The sequence below is a fragment of the Oncorhynchus mykiss genome, chromosome 16 (assembly GCF_013265735.2).
Source record: "Oncorhynchus mykiss isolate Arlee chromosome 16, USDA_OmykA_1.1, whole genome shotgun sequence".
NCBI lineage: Eukaryota > Metazoa > Chordata > Actinopteri > Salmoniformes > Salmonidae > Oncorhynchus > Oncorhynchus mykiss.
In genome coordinates, this window is record NC_048580.1 from 69,748,698 (window position 1) to 69,756,197 (window position 7,500).

Genomic DNA, 7,500 nt, shown 5'->3' on the forward strand with positions numbered 1-7,500 from the left:
GGAACAGACTAGTAATGTCATCTGATAGGGAACAGACTAGTAATGTCATCTGATAGGGAACAGACTAGTAATGTCGGAAGGTGGGTGAGATTGTTGTCATCTCATAGGGAACAGACTAGTAATGTCGGAAGGTGGGTGAGATTGTTGTCATCTGATAGGGAACAGACTAGTGATGTCGGAAGGTGGGTGAGATTGTTGTCATCTGATAGGGAACAGACTAGTAATGTCGGAAGGTGGGTGAGATTGTTGTCATCTGATAGGGAACAGACTAGTGATGTCGGAAGGTGGGTGAGATTGTTGTCATCTGATAGGGAACAGACTAGTAATGTCGGAAGGTGGGTGAGATTGTTGTCATCTGATAGGGAACAGACTAGTAATGTCATCTGATAGGGAACAGACTAGTAATGTCGGAAGGTGGGTGAGATTGTTGACTTCTGGTTGGCGGATCAGGAGGAGTAATTTTCCCTTGACGGGTTTGACAAGGCTTTACATCTGATGTGCAAAAAGGCCCTTCCCTTGTAGTTTGGAATTCAGTTCATTCATGAGGGCCATGATGTCCACAGTGAAGACAAAATCAGCCAAACATTCCTTATCTTGTAGTTGAGGGAAATCCACATATTTTCCTTTCATTTGCTAAAACTCAGCATTTTCCAACTTCAGGTCCCACACTCTTTTAAGCACCTTCCCCAAACCCATCTCACGTTTGTGTGGTAGGGGAGATCTGCATGACCCGACTCTGTCTGTTCCAACAGTGAGACAAACTGCCTGTGGTTTAAATATTTTGCTCTTATGAAGTTTACCACTTTAGAGACTGTATCCACCACATGGCTCATTTCCAGAACACATTTCCAGCCCTCTTTTCCTCCCCCGCCACCCTCTCCTCCTCCCTCTCCACCCTCTCCTCCTCTCCTCTCCTCTCCTCTCCACCCTCTCCTCCTCTCCTCTTTTCCTCCCTCTCCACCCTCTCCTCCTCCTCTCCTCTCATTCAGCACCTCCTGATGAATAATGCAGTGAAGGAAAATCATTTTCTGATCTGGGTTCAGCTCAGCTACTTGATCTTGTTTCCTTTTCAAAAGGCCAACATTTTTTCCTGTCAAGTTTGGGCACCCATCAGCGGTCCCACTGGATAACTTTTTAAAACTCAGTCCCAGCTTTGCCACACACTTCTTAACCTCCTCCAATAAATATTTCTCTGTGGTTGTGCTCTTCAGTGACTGCACTGAAGCAAGCTCCTCTGTCATTTCAAAGTCTGGTGTTTTGCAGGTATTTAACGAAGCTGCCAGTTGAGGCATCTGTTTCTCAAACTAGACACTCTAATGTACTTGTCATCTTGCTCAGTTGTGCACCGGGGCCTCCCACTCCTCTTTCTATTCTGGTTAGAGCCAGTTTGAAACTCAACTAGTCTAAAGAAGGACAGTTGTATTGCTTCTTTCATCAGAACAACAGTTTTCAGCTGTGCTAACATAATTGCAAAAGTGTTTTCTAATGATCAATTAGCCTTTTAAAAATGATAAACTTGGATTAGCTAACACAACGTACCATTGGAACACAGGAGTGATGGTTGCTGATCATGGGCCTCTGTAGCCTATGTCGATATTCCATAAAAAAAATCTGCCGTTTCCAGCTACAATCGTCATTTACAACATTAACAATGTCTACACTGTATTTCTGATCAATATGATGTTATTTTCATGGACACAAAAAAAACCAAGCACATTTCTAAGTGACCCCAAACCTTTGAACGATGGTGTATATATGTTTTTCCTGATGGGCCAGATTGGACCCCCCTGGTTTAGATCATTTAGATGTATTTCCTGTTTGCGGGTGCAGGAGGAAATAGACCCTAACTAATGGGTTCATCTAACTGCCATAGACTTTGGTGTCCAAGTAATTATGTTTTTCAAACTGCTTACTATACTGTACTTGGACAAAATTACTCAACGTATACAATTTATCAATATAGTCAGTCATGGTCATGGTATTCAAACACCAGATTAGTTCATAGTGTTGCTATACTCATTCCCATTTTCCCAAATGAGGTGAAAAGTATGTATTACATCACCTCTGAAGGAACAGACAAAAACAGATTTGTTTTCCCCAGTCTGGAGCAGAGTGAGTCAGAGACAGTCAACACAGACCGTCTGTGGGACGTCCTGGTTTGTCTGGGTCTGGGCTGATGTTTGTCCCCAGGTCCTGCTGGTTCCACTGGGTCCGTCCCCAGGTCCTCCTGGTCCCACTGGGTCCGACCCCAGGTCCTGCTAGTCCCACTGGGTCTGGGCTGATGTCTGTCCCCAGGTCTTGCTGGTCCCACTGGGTCTGTCCCTAGGTCTTGCTGGTCCCACTGGGTCTGTCCCCAGGTCCTGCTGGTCCCACTGGGTCTGGGCTGATGTCTGTCCCCAGGTCTTGCTGGTCCCACTGGGTCTGTCCCCAGGTCCTGCTGGTCCCACTGGGTCTGTCCCCAGGTCCTGCTGGTCCTGTGTGTGTGTGTGTGTGTGTGTGTGTGTGTGTGTGTGTGTGTGTGTGTGTGTGCTCCTGTACTTCATCTCTCCTTTTATACCCAGAGTACTTTACTTTATTGAATTCCTTTCTGTTGAATTGGACAAGGCTGTATTACTGTCATTTTTCATTTACTTGGGAATACAATGTGGAAACACAAGTTTGTCTCTTCAATTGTTCTAATTGCTCAGGTACCGCTTGCCGTGCGGTAGCAGAGAGAACAGTCCATGATTAGGGTGACTGGATTCTTTGACAATTTTTTTGGCCTTCCTCTGACACCGCCTGGTATAGCGATCCTGGATGTCAGGAAGCTTGGCCCCAGTGATGTACTGGGCTGTATGCACTACTCTCTGTAGCGCCTTGCGGTCAAATGCCGAGCAGTTGCCATAACTGGCGGTGTTGCAACCAGTCAGCATGCTCTCGATGGCGCAGCTTTAAAACATTTTTGAGGAACTGGGGAATCATGCCAAATCAAGTCTCCCGAGGGGGAAAATAAGTTGTTGTGCCCTCTTCACAACTGTTTTGGTGTGTTTGGACCATGATAGTTGGTGATGTGGACACCAAGGAACTTGAAACTCTCAACCCACTTCAGTCCCGTCAATGTTAATAATGGGGGCCTGTTCGGCCCTCTTTTTCCTGTAGTTCACGATCAACTCCTTTGTCTTGCTCACGTTGAGGGAGAGGTTGTTGTCCTGGCACCACACTGCCAGGTCTCTGACCTACTCCCTACAGGCTGTCTCATCGTTGACGGTGATAAGGCCAACCACTGTCGTGTCGTCAGCAAACTTAATGATGGTGTTGGAGTCGTGCTTGGCCATGCAGTTGCAGGTGAACAAGGAGTACAGGAGGGGACTAAGCATGTACCCCCGAGGGGCCCCCATGTTGAGGATCAGTGTGACAGATGAGTTGTTACCTACCCTTACCACCTAGGGGTGGCCCGTCAGGAAATCCAGGATCCAGTTGCAGAGGGAGATGTTTAGTCCCAGGATCCTTAGCTAAGTGATGAGCTTTGTGGGTACTATGGTGTTGAACGCTGAGCTTTAGTCAATGAACAGCATTCTCATATAGGTGATTCTTTTGTCCAGAAAGAAACACAATGTAGAGTGCGACTTAGATTGCGTCATCTGTGGATCTGTTGGGGCGGTATGTGAATTAGAGTGGGTCTAAAGTTTCCGGAATGATGGTGTTGCCATGACCAACCTTTCAACCCAATTCATGGCTACCAACGTGAGTGCTACGGGTGACTGTACAGTTTTCTGGAACAGCTGGTGCTCTCACGCATGCTTCAGTGTTGCTTGTCTTGAAGTGAGAATAAAAGGAGTCAGAGCCTGTGTAGTAGGATTCAATCTTAGTCCTGTATTGACACTTTGCCTGTTTGATGGTTCGTCTAAAGGTATAGCGGGATATCTCATAAGCGGATTTGTGTCCCGCTCCTTGGAAGCGGCAGCACAGTGAGGATGTTGCCTGTGATCCGTAGCTTCTGGTTGGGATATGTGCGTACGGTCACTATGGGGACAACGTCATCGAAGCATTTATTGATTGAGCCAGTGACTGAGGTTGTATACTCCTCAATCCCATTGGATGAATCCCAGAACACATTCCAGTCTGTGCTAGTAAAACAGTCCAGTAGCGTAGCATCCGTGTCATCTGACCACTTCCGTATTGAGTGAGTAACTGGTGCTTCCTGCTTTAATTTTCTTTGTAAGCAGGAATCAGTAGGATCAAATTATGGTCAGATTTGCCAAATGGATGGCGAGGGATAGCTTTGTATGCATTTTTTCCTCTGGTTGCACATTTAACATGGTAGAAATGAGGTAAAATGGATTTAAGTTTGCCTGCTGTAACGCTCGTCTGTGATGGAAGAAGAGGAGGACCAATGCGCAGTGTGGTAAGTGTCCATATTGATCATTTATTATCATGAACACAAAATAACGATAACGAACGAAACGAAACAGTCGGTGAATACACACAACAGAAAATAATCACCCATAACTCAAGGGTGAAAACAGGCTGCCTAAGTATGGTTCTCAATCAGGGACAACGATTGACAGCTGCCTCTGATTGAGAACCATACCAGGCCAAACACAGAAAATCCCAAATCATAGAAAAAAGAACATAGACTGCCCACCCCAACTCACGCCCTGACCATACTAAAACAAAGACAAAACAAAGGAACTAAGGTCAGAACATGACACCTGCATTAAAATCCCCGGCCACTAGGAGCTCCATTTCTGGATGAGCGTTTTCCTGTTTGCTTATGGCCTTATACAGCTCATTGAGCACGGTCTTAGTGCCAGCATCGGTTTGTGGTGGTAAATAGACAGCTACGAATAATATAGATGAGAAATCTCTTGTGGTCTACAGCTTATCATGAGGTATTCTACCTCAGGCGAGCAATACCTCGAGAGTTCTTCAATATTATATGTCACGCACCAGCAGTTATTGACAAATAGACACCCTCCCCTCTGCCCCTCGTCTTACCAGACGTAGCTGCTCTGTCCTGCAGATGTACGGAGAAGCCAGCCAGCTCTATATTATCCATGTTGTTCAGCCACGTCTCGGTGAAACATAAGATATTACAGTTTTTAATGTCCCGTTGGTAGGATAGCCTTGATCGTAGATCGTACAGTTTGTTTTCTAATAAATGCACGTTGGCCAATAATACGGAGTGTAGTGGTGGTTTACCTACGTTTCGGCAAATTGTTAAACGGCAGCCCGTCATCCTCCTCCTCCTTTTTCTCTGTCTTTTCTTCAAGCGGATGACAGGGATTTGGGCCTGGTCTCGACCAAGCAGTCTATTTTTCACGTCGGACTCGTTAAAGAAAACATCTTTGTCCAGTTTGAGGTGAGTAATCACTGTTCTGATGTCCGGAAGCTCTTTTCGGTCATAAGAGATGGTAGCAGCAACATTATGTACAAAATAAGTTACAAACAATGCGAAAATTCTAACAAAATAGGACAGTTGGTGAGAAACCCGTAAAATGGCAGCCATCCTGGTATGCAGTCCTGGTATGTAGTCCTGGTATGTAGTCCTGGTATGTAGTTCTGGTATGTAGTCCTGGTATGTAGTTCTGGTATGTAGTTCTGGTATGTAGTCCTGGTATGTAGTACTGGTATGTAGTCCTGGTATGTAGTCCTGGTATGTAGTTCTGGTATGCAGTCCTGGTATGTAGTGCTGGTATGTAGTCCTGGTATGTAGTCCTGGTATGCAGTCCTGGTATGTAGTCCTGGTATGTAGTCCTGGTATGTAGTCCTGGTATGTAGTCCTGGTATGTAGTTCTGGTATGTAGTCCTGGTATGCAGTTCTGGTATGTAGTTCTGGTATGTAGTTCTGGTATGTAGTCCTGGTATGTAGTTCTGGTATGCAGTTCTGGTATGTAGTTCTGGTATGTAGTTCTGGTATGTAGTTCTGGTATGTAGTCCTGGTATGTAGTTCTGGTATGTAGTTCTGGTATGTAGTTCTGGTATGTAGTTCTGGTATGTAGTCCTGGTATGTAGTCCTGGTATGTAGTTCTGGTATGTAGTTCTGGTATGTAGTTCTGGTAAATAGTCCTGGTATGTAGTCCTGGTATGTAGTTTTGGTATGTAGTCCTGGTATGTAGTCCTGGTATGTAGTACTGGTATGTAGTTCTTGTATGTAGTCCTGGTATGTAGTCCTGGTATGTAGTTCTGGTATGTAGTTCTGGTATGTAGTTCTGGTATGTAGTCCTGGTATGTTGTCCTGGTATGTAGTTCTGGTATGTAGTCCTGGTATGTAGTCCTGGTATGTAGTTCTGGTATGTAGTCCTGGTATGTAGTCCTGGTATTTAGTCCTGGTATGTAGTCCTGGTATGTAGTCCTGGTATGTAGTTCTGGTATGTAGTCCTGGTATGTAGTTCTGGTATGTAGTCCTGGTATGTAGTCTTGGTATGTAGTTCTGGTATGTAGTTCTGGTATGTAGTCCTGGTATGCAGTCCTGGTATGTAGTTCTGGTATGTAGTTCTGGTATGTAGTTCTGGTATGTAGTCCTGGTATGTAGTCCTGGTATGCAGTCCTGGTATGTAGTCCTGGTATGTAATCCTGGTATGTAGTTCTGGTATGCAGTCCTGGTATGTAGTTCTGGTAGCACACTGTTTTCTCCCATTAGATCAGGTCTGCGCACGCTGTACCAAGGACCCTATTCAGACTGGACAATAACATGGTCACACCAGATCCACTGCAGTATTAACGTTTAACCAGGTTCATTTAAAAAAAACGTTTTTATTTTACTTGACTCAATGTTACGTCTACTTATCTCCAGTCTGAATTACAGCTGAGGACAATCAGTAGAGCCAGACATGCAGGCAACACCGTGCTACTACAGTGTTTGAGTCAGTCCTCTCGGGGGACTATGGCGGCATGAGGCAGATCAGTCTATAATGGTGTCGAGACTTCCATCCCTCCTCCTGTCCTACCTGTCACGTATCGTACCTCTCTGACCTCGAGGTCATCAGGCTGCTGATTATGCCGTACACCTGTCAGCATCATTACGCACACCTGTCAGCATCATTACGCACACCTGTCACCATCATCTCGCGCACCTGCGCCTCATGACACTCACCTGGACTCCATCACCTCCTTGATTATCTTCCCTATATCCGTCACTCCCCTTGGTTCTTTTCTCATGTGTTATTGACTCTGTTTTCAATGTTAGTGTGTTGTCTGTGTTTCGTGTTAATTGTTTATTTTATTTATTAAAACACTCACTCCTTGAACTTGCTACCCGACTCTCAGCGCACTCGTTACACTACCACCCATTTACACTTGACTAAAAATCTACAATACTGGTGTTTCTTGGAAAGAGATTGAGAAGGGAGCAGTAAAGGAGGACGACAGAAAATAATGAAAGAAAATAGAGGGAGTGAGGGAGGGAGAGTGGGGAGAGAGAGGGAGAGAGAGTGGGGAGAGAGTGGGGAGAGAGGGAGAGAGAGTGGGGAGAGAGAGGGAGAGAGAGTGGGGAGGGAGAGGGAGAGAGAGTGGGGAGGG